Below are 9,235 nucleotides of genomic sequence, written 5' to 3'. Positions count from 1 at the left end.
GCGGCCAAGGGGAGGAATCCCTCCTCCCAAAGGCACCTAGGGGTGCCTTCCCCCTTTGAGACTCTTCCCCTTTGAAACCCTAGGCGCATGGGCCTCTTGGGGCTGGTGCCCTTGGCCCATGTAGGCCAAGGCGCACCCCCTACAGCCCATGTGGCCCCCCGGGACAGGTGGCCCCACCCGGTGGACCCCCGGGACCCTTCCGGTGGTCCCGATACAATACCGGTGACCCCGAAACTTGTCCCGATGCCCGAAATAGCACTTCCTATATATAATTCTTTACCTTCGGACCATTCCGGAACTCCTCGTGACGTCCGGGATCTCATCCGGGACTCCGAACAACATTCGGGTTACTGCATATACATATCCCTACAACCCTAGCGTCACCGAACCTTAAGTGTGTAGACCCTATGGGTTCGGGAGACATGCAGACATGACCGAGACGACTCTCCGGTCAATAACCAACAGCGGGATCTGGATACCCATGTTGGCTCCCACATGCTCCACGATGATCTCATCGGATGAACCACGATATCGAGGATTCAAGCAACCCCGTATACAATTCCCTTTGTCAATCGATATGTTACTTGCCCGAGATTCGATCGTCGGTATCCCAATACCTCGTTCAATCTCGTTACCGGCAAGTCACTTTACTCGTACCATAATGCATGATCCCATGACCAGACACTTGGTCACTTTGAGCTCATTATGATGATGCATTACCGAGTGGGCCCAGTGATACCTCTCCGTCATACGGAGTGACAAATCCCAGTCTTGATCCGTGTCAACCCAACAGACACTTTCGGAGATACCCGTAGTATACCTTTATAGTCACCCAGTTACGTTGTGACGTTTGGTACACCCAAAGCACTCCTACGGTATCCGGGAGTTACACGATCTCATGGTCTAAGGAAAAGATACTTGACATTGGAAAACTCTAGCAAACGAACTATACGATCTTGTGCTATGTTTAGGATTGGGTCTTGTCCATCACATCATTCTCCTAATGATGTGATCTCGTTATCAATGACATCCAATGCCCATAGTCAGGAAACCATGACTATCTGTTGATCAACGAGCTAGTCAACTAGAGGCTTACTAGGGACATGTTGGTGTCTATTATTCACACATGTATTACGATTTCCGGATAACACAATTATAGCATGAATAAAGACAATTATCATGAACAAGGAAATATAATAATAATGCTTTTATTATTGCCTCTAGGGCATATTTCCAACCGTCTCCCACTTACACTAGAGTCAATAATCTAGTTACATTGTGGTGAATCGAACACCCATGGAATTTTGGTGTTGATAATGTTTTGCTCTAGGGAGAGGTTTAGTCAACGGATCTGCTATATTCAAGTCCGTATGTACTTTACAAATATCTATGTCTCCATCTTGAACATTTTCACGAATGGAGTTGAAGCGACGCTTGATGTGCCTTGTCTTCTTGTGAAACCTGGGCTCCTTGGCAAGTGCAATAGCTCCTAGTGTTGTCACAGAAGAGCTTGATCGGCCCCGACGCATTGGGTATGACTCCTAGGTCGGTGATGAACTCCTTCACCCAAATTGCTTCATGTGCTGCCTCCGAGACTGCCATGTACTCCGCTTCACATGTAGATCCCGCCACGACGCTCTGCTTGCAACTGCACCAGCTTACTGCCTCACCATTCAAAATATACACATATCCGGTTTGTGACTTAGAGTCATCCAGATCTGTGTCGAAGCTAGCATCGACGTAACCCTTTATGACGAGCTCTTCGTCACCTCCATAAACGAGAAACATATCCTTAGTCCTTTTCAGGTACTTAAGGATATTCTTGACCGTTGTCCAGTGTTCCTTGCCGGGATTACTTTGGTACCTTCCTACCAAACTTACGACAAGGTTTACATCAGGTCTGGTACATAGCATGGCATACATAATAGAACCTATGGCTGAGGCATAGGGGATGACACTCATCTCTTCTATATCTTCTGCCGTGGTCGGACATTGAGCTGAGCTCAATTTCACACCTTGCAACACAGGTAAGAACCCCTTCTTAGACTGATCCATATTGAACTTCTTCAATATCTTATCAAGGTATGTGCATTGTGAAAGACCTATGAGGCGTCTCGATCTATCTCTATAGATCTTGATGCCTAATATATAAGCAGCTTCTCCAAGGTCCTTCATTGAAAAACTCTTATTCAAGTAGGCCTTTATGCTATCCAAGAGTTCTATATCATTTCCCATCAAAAGTATATCATCTACATATAATATGAGAAATGCTACAGAGCTCCCACTCACTTTCTTGTAAACGCAGGCTTCTCCATAAGTCTGCGTAAACCCAAACGCTTTGATCATCTCATCAAAGCGAATGTTCCAACTCCGAGATGCTTGCACCAGCCCATAAATCGAGTGTTGGAGCTTGCACACCTTGTTAGCATTCTTAGGATCGACAAAACCTTCCGGCTGCATCATATACAATTCTTCCTTAAGGAAACCATTAAGGAATGCCGTTTTGACGTCCATTTGCCATATCTCATAATCATAGAATGCGGCAATTGCTAACATGATTCGGACGGACTTTAGCTTCGCTACTGGTGAGAAAGTCTCATCGTAGTCAACCCCTTGAACTTGTTGATAACCCTTAGCGACAAGCCGAGCTTTATAGATGGTCACATTACCATCCGCGTCTGTCTTCTTCTTAAAGATCCATTTATTTTCTATGGCTCGCCGCTCAACGCGCAAGTCAGTCAAAGTCCATACTTCATTTTCATACATGGATCCTATCTCGGATTTCATGGCTTCTAGCCATTTGTTGGAATCCGGGCCCGCCATCACTTCTTCATAGTTCGAAGGTTCACCGTTGTCTAACAACATGATTTCCAAGACAGGGTTGCCGTACCACTCTGGTGCGGAACGTGTCCTTGTGGACCTACGAAGTTCAATAGCAACTTGATCTGAAGTTTCATGATCATCATCATTAACTTCCTCTGTAGTCGGTGCAGGCACCTCAGGAATATTTTCTTGAGTTGCGCCATTTTCCGGTTCAAGAGGTAATACTTCATCAAGTTCTACTTTCCTCCCACTTACTTCTTTCGAGAGAAACTCCTTCTCTAGAAAGGATCCATTCTTGGCAATAAAGATCTTACCTTCGGATCTGAGGTAGAAGGTATACCTAATAATTTCTTTAGGGTATCCTATGAATACGCATTTTTCCGACTTGGGTTCGAGCTTTTCAGGTTGAAGTTTCCTGACATAAGCATCGCATCCCCAAACTTTTAGAAATGACAGCTTAGGTTTCTTCCCAAACCATAATTCAAACGGCGTCGTCTCAACGGATTTCGACGGAGCCCTATTTAAAGTGAATGCGGCAGTCTCTAAAGCATAGCCCCAAAAAGATAGCGGTAAATCGGCAAGAGACATCATAGATCGCACCATATCTAATAGAGTGCGATTACGATGTTCGGACACACCATTACGCTGAGGTGTTCCAGGCGGCGTGAGCTGTGAAATTATTCCACATTTTCTTAAGTGTGTGCCAAACTCATGACTCAAGTATTCTCCTCCACGATCTGATCGCATGAACTTGATTTTCCTGTCACGTTGATTCTCAACCTCACTCTGAAATTCCTTGAACTTTTCAAAGGTCTCAGACTTGTGTTTCTTTAAGTAGACATACCCATATCTACTCAAGTCATCAGTGAGGGTGAGAACATAACGATATCCACCGCGAGCCTCAACACTCATTGAACCGCACACATCAGTATGTATGATTTCCAATAAGTTGGTTGCTCGCTCCATTGTTCCTGAGAACGGAGTCTTGGTCATTTTACCCATGAGGCATGGTTCGCACGTGTCAAATGATTCATAATCAAGAGACTCTAAAAGTCCATCATCATGGAGCTTCTTCATGCGTTTGACATCTATGTGACCAAGGCGGCAGTGCCACAAGTATGTGGGACTATCATTATCAATCTTACATCTTTTGGTACTCACACTATGAATATGTGTAGCATTACGCTCGAGATTCATTAAGAATAAACCATTCACCATCGGAGCATGACCATAAAACATATCTCTCATATAAATAGAATAACCATTATTCTCGGATTTAAATGAGTAGCCATCTCGAATTAAACGAGATCCCGATACAATGTTCATGCTCAAAGCTGTCACTAAATGACAATTATTAAGGTTTAAAACTAATCCCGAAGGTAAATGAAGAGGCAGCGTGCCGACGGCGATCACATCGACCTTGGAACCATTCCCGACGCGCATCGTCACCTCGTCCTTCGCCAGTCTCCGCTTATTCCGAAGCTCCTGCTTTGAGTTACAAATGTGAGCAACTGCACCGGTATCAAATACCCTGGAGCTACTACGAGTACTGGTAAGGTACACATCAATTACATGTATATCACATATACCTTTTGTTTTGTCGGCCTTCTTGTCCGCTAAGTATTTGGGGCAGTTCCGCTTCCAGTGACCACTTTCCTTGCAATAAAAGCACTCAGTCTTGGGCTTGGGTCCATTCTTTGGCTTCTTCCCGGCAGCTTGCTTGCCGGGCGCGGCAACTCCCTTGCTGTCTTTCTTGAAGGTTTTCTTACCCTTGCCTTTCTTGAACTTAGTGGTTTTATTCACCATCAACACTTGATGTTCCTTTTTGACTTCTACCTCTGCTGATTTCAGCATTGCAAATACTTCAGGAATGGTCTTTTCCATTTCCTGCATATTGAAGTTCATCACAAAGCTCTTGTAGCTCGGTGGAAGCGACTGAAGGATTCTGTCAATGACCCCGTCATCCGGGAGATTAACTCCCAGCTGAGTCAAGCGGTTATGCAACCCAGACATAGTGAGTATGTGCTCACTGACAGAACTATTTTCCTCCATCTTACAGCTGAAGAATTTGTCAGAGACTTCATATCTCTCGACCCGGGCATGAGCTTGGAAAACCATTTTCAGCTCTTCGAACATCTCATATGCTCCGTGTCTCTCAAAACGCTTTTGGAGCCCCGGCTCTAAACTATAAAGCATGCCGCACTGAACGAGGGAGTAGTCATCGGTACGTGCCTGCCAAGCGTTCATAACATCTTGTTCTGCAGGGAGAACATGTGCATCACCTAGCGGTGCTTGTAGGACATAATCTTTCTTGGCAGCTATGAGGATGATCCTCAGGTTCCGGACCCAGTCCGTGTAGTTGCTGCCATCGTCTTTCAGCTTGGTTTTCTCTAGGAACGCATTGAAGTTGAGGACTACGTTGGCCATTTGATCTACAAGACATATTGTAAAAAATTTAGACTAAGTTCATGATAATTAAGTTCATCTAATCAAATTATTCAATGAACTCCCACTTAGATAGACATCCCTCTTCCAGTCATCTAAGTATAACATGATCCGAGTTAACTAGGCCGTGTCCGATCATCACGTGAGACGGACTAGTCAACGTCAGTGAACATCTTCATGTTGATCGTATCTTCCATACGACTCATGCTCGACCTTTTGATCTTCTGTGTTCCGAGGCCATGTCTGTACACATGTTAGGCTCGTCAAGTCAACCTAAGTGTTTGCATGTGTAAATCTGTCTTACACCCGTTGTATGTGAACGTTAGAATCTATCACACCCGATCATCACGTGGTGCTTCGAAACAACGAACTGTCGCAACGGTGCATAGTTAGGGGGAACACTTTCTTGAAATTATTATGAGGGATCATCTTATTTACTACCGTCGTTCTAAGCAAACAAGATGCAAAAACATGATAAACATCACATGCAATCAAATAATAATAGTGACATGATATTGCCAATATCACGTAGCTCCTTTGATCTCCATCTTGGGGCTCCATGATCATCTTGTCACCGGCATGACACCATGATCTCCATCATCATGATCTCCATCATCGTGTCTTCATGAAGTTGCTCGCCAACTATTACTTCTACTACTATGGCTAACGCGTTTAGCAATAAAATAAAGTAATTTACATGGCGTTTCTCAATGACACGCAGGTCATACAAAAAATAAAGACAACTCCTATGGCTCCTGCCGGTTGTCATACTCATCGACATGCAAGTCGTGATTCCTATTACAATAGCATGAACATCTCATACATCACATATATATTATTCATCATTCATCACAACTTTGGCCATATCATATCACAAAGCACTTGCTGCAAAAACAAGTTAGACGTCCTCTAATTGTTGTTGCATGTTTTACGTGGCTGAAGTAGGGTTCTAGCAAGAACGTTTTCTTACCTAAGTGAAAGCCACAACGTGATTTGTGAACTTCTATTTACCCTTCATAAGGACCCTTTTCATCGAATCCGCTCCAACTAAAGTAGGAGAGACAGACACCCGCCAGCCACCTTATGCAACTTGTGCATGTTAGTCGGTGGAACCGGTCTCATGTAAGCGTACGTGTAAGGTTGGTCCGGGCCGCTTCATCCCACAATACCGTTGAAGCAAGATAAGACTAGTAGCGGCAAGAAAGTTGACAACATCAACGCCCACAACAAATTGTGTTCTACTCGTGCAAGAGAACTACGCATAGACCTAGCTCTGATACCACTGTTTGGGAACGTTGCAGAAAACAAAATTTTCCTACGGTTTCACCAAGATCCATCTAGGAGTTCATCTAGCAACGAGTGATCGGATTGCATCTACATACCTTTGTAGATCGCGAGCGGAAGCGTTCAAGGAACGGGGATGAGGTAGTCGTACACGACGTGATCCAAATCGCCGGAGATCCTAGCACCGAACAGACGGCACCTCCGCGTTCAACACACGTACGGTTAGCGCAACGTCTCCTTCTTCTTGATCCAGCAAGGAGGAAGGAGAGGTTGAGGAAGATGGCTCCAGCAGCAGCACAACGACGTGGTGGTGGTGGAGCTGCAGTACTCCGGCAGGGCTTCGCCAAGTACTATGGAGGAGGAGGAGGTGTTGGAGAGGGAGAGGGAGGCACCAAAGATCAAGGTAAGAAGTCCTCCATCTCCCCACTATATATAGGAGGGCCAAGGGGGGGGCGCCGGCCCTAGGAGATCTAATCTCCTAGGGGGTGCGGCCAAGGGGAGGAATCCCTCCTCCCCAAGGCACCTAGGGGTGCCTTCCCCCTTTGGGACTCTTCCCCTTTGAAACCCTAGGCGCATGGGCCTCTTGGGGCTGGTGCCCTTGGCCCATGTAGGCCAAGGCGCACCCCCTACAGCCCATGTGCCCCCCCGGGACAGGTGGCCCCACCCGGTGGACCCCCGGGACCCTTCCGATGGTCCCGGTACAATACCGGTGACCCCGAAACTTGTCCCGATGCCCGAAATAGCACTTCCTATATATAATTATTTACCTCCGGACCATTCTGGAACTCCTCGTGATGTCCGGGATCTCATCCGGGACTCCGAACAACATTCGGGTTACTACATATACATATCCCTACAACCCTAGCGTCACCGAACCTTAAGTGTGTAGACCCTACGGGTTCGGGAGACATGCAGACATGACTGAGACGACTCTCCGGTCAATAACCAACAGTAGGATCTGGATACCCATGTTGGCTCCCACATGCTCCACGATGATCTCATCGGATGAACCACGATGTCGAGGATTCAAGCAACCCCGTATACAATTCCCTTTGTCAATCGGTATGTTACTTGCCCAAGATTCGATCGTCGGTATCCCAATACCTCGTTCAATCTCGTTACCGGCAAGTCACTTTACTCGTACCGTAATGCATGATCCCGTGACCAGACACTTGGTCACTTTGAGCTCATTATGATGATGCATTACCGAGTGGGCCCAGTGATACCTCTCCGTCATACGGAGTGACAAATCCTAGTCTTGATCCGTGTCAACCCAACAGACACTTTCGGAGATACCCGTAGTATACCTTTATAGTCACCCAGTTACGTTGTGACGTTTGGTACACCCAAAGCACTCCTACGGTATCCGGGAGTTACACGATCTCATGGTCTAAGGAAAAGGTACTCGACATTGGAAAACTCTAGCAAACGAACTATACGATCTTGTGCTATGCTTAGGATTGGGTCTTGTCCATCACATCATTCTCCTAATGATGTGATCTCGTTATCAATGACATCCAATGCCCATAGTCAGGAAACATGACTATCTGTTGATCAACGAGCTAGTCAACTAGAGGCTTACTAGGGACATGTTGGTGTCTATTATTCACACATGTATTACGATTTTCGGATAACACAATTATAGCATGAATAAAGACAATTATCATGAACAAGGAAATATAATAATAATGCTTTTATTATTGCCTCTAGGGCATATTTCCAACAAAAGCAACGTCATACGTAAAACACACACTGATCAAATAGCACAAATAAGGCAATTCTAATCAAGAGGATGACGTTACCTCTTGATATGGTCCAGTTTAATGCATATGGTGGTACGAAGTAAAGCCCAAGGAAGCCGACATGAACATGAGAAGTAATTATGGGAAATAGACTCTGCATTTTGACTTCTTCAGTATTCCTCTTGATTTTACTTTGTAAGACAAGATTGTTGCATTTTTATGTACGTGCCATATATAATTACACATTTTCAGTACAACAATCGGCAACCTAAGGTAATCCCAAATCTATAATTCTAGATTGCTTGAAGCCCCACGATTCTTATAATATGTAATGCATGTGCACCCACTGAACAGACACTTTGTCGGCGTGGGTGCTGCAAGCGGAGCTGAAGTCAACGCGGATGGCGATGGTTGCCGGAGAGCATGCCCTGGACGTGTATGGAGTCGTCGCAGTAGCGGCAGAAGAGCGGCTTGCCTCCAGGCAGAAGACGCGGCGATAGCACGTGTGTTCCCGGAGGAAGACGAAGCTCCTCGCACTTCCCCCATCGTGGCTAGCGTGCATGATGGCGGCAGGCGGCTCGCGATTAGCTTTCTATTAGGATGGATGCGTCCGAGATAAGTTTTTTAATAGGATGGATTTGTCCGAGATTAGTTTTCTAATAGGATGAATGCACTGTAATTTAGTTTCCTAGAATAGGATGCACACATGATTATTAGTTTCCTAATTGCTCGGGCGTGGAGTTTCATATTTTCCTCCACGGTGGAGTACGGTCAGTGAATGTAAATTGCTAAGTGCACACAGAAAATGGTTTAGGTTAAGGATAACCGTTAAATTGATTTTAGTGGGCCTAATCGTGCGGTGATATTGGATTTGTGTACACTTTGTGGGGTGTGCTTAAAGAAGTTCTTGTTTGATTGTTTAATAGTAGTATAGATAGGAT

Source organism: Triticum dicoccoides, chromosome 2A (assembly GCF_002162155.2).
Source record: "Triticum dicoccoides isolate Atlit2015 ecotype Zavitan chromosome 2A, WEW_v2.0, whole genome shotgun sequence".
Classification (NCBI taxonomy): domain Eukaryota; kingdom Viridiplantae; phylum Streptophyta; class Magnoliopsida; order Poales; family Poaceae; genus Triticum; species Triticum dicoccoides.
The sequence above is the reverse complement of the archived record's forward strand: the minus strand, read 5'-3'. Positions refer to the sequence as shown.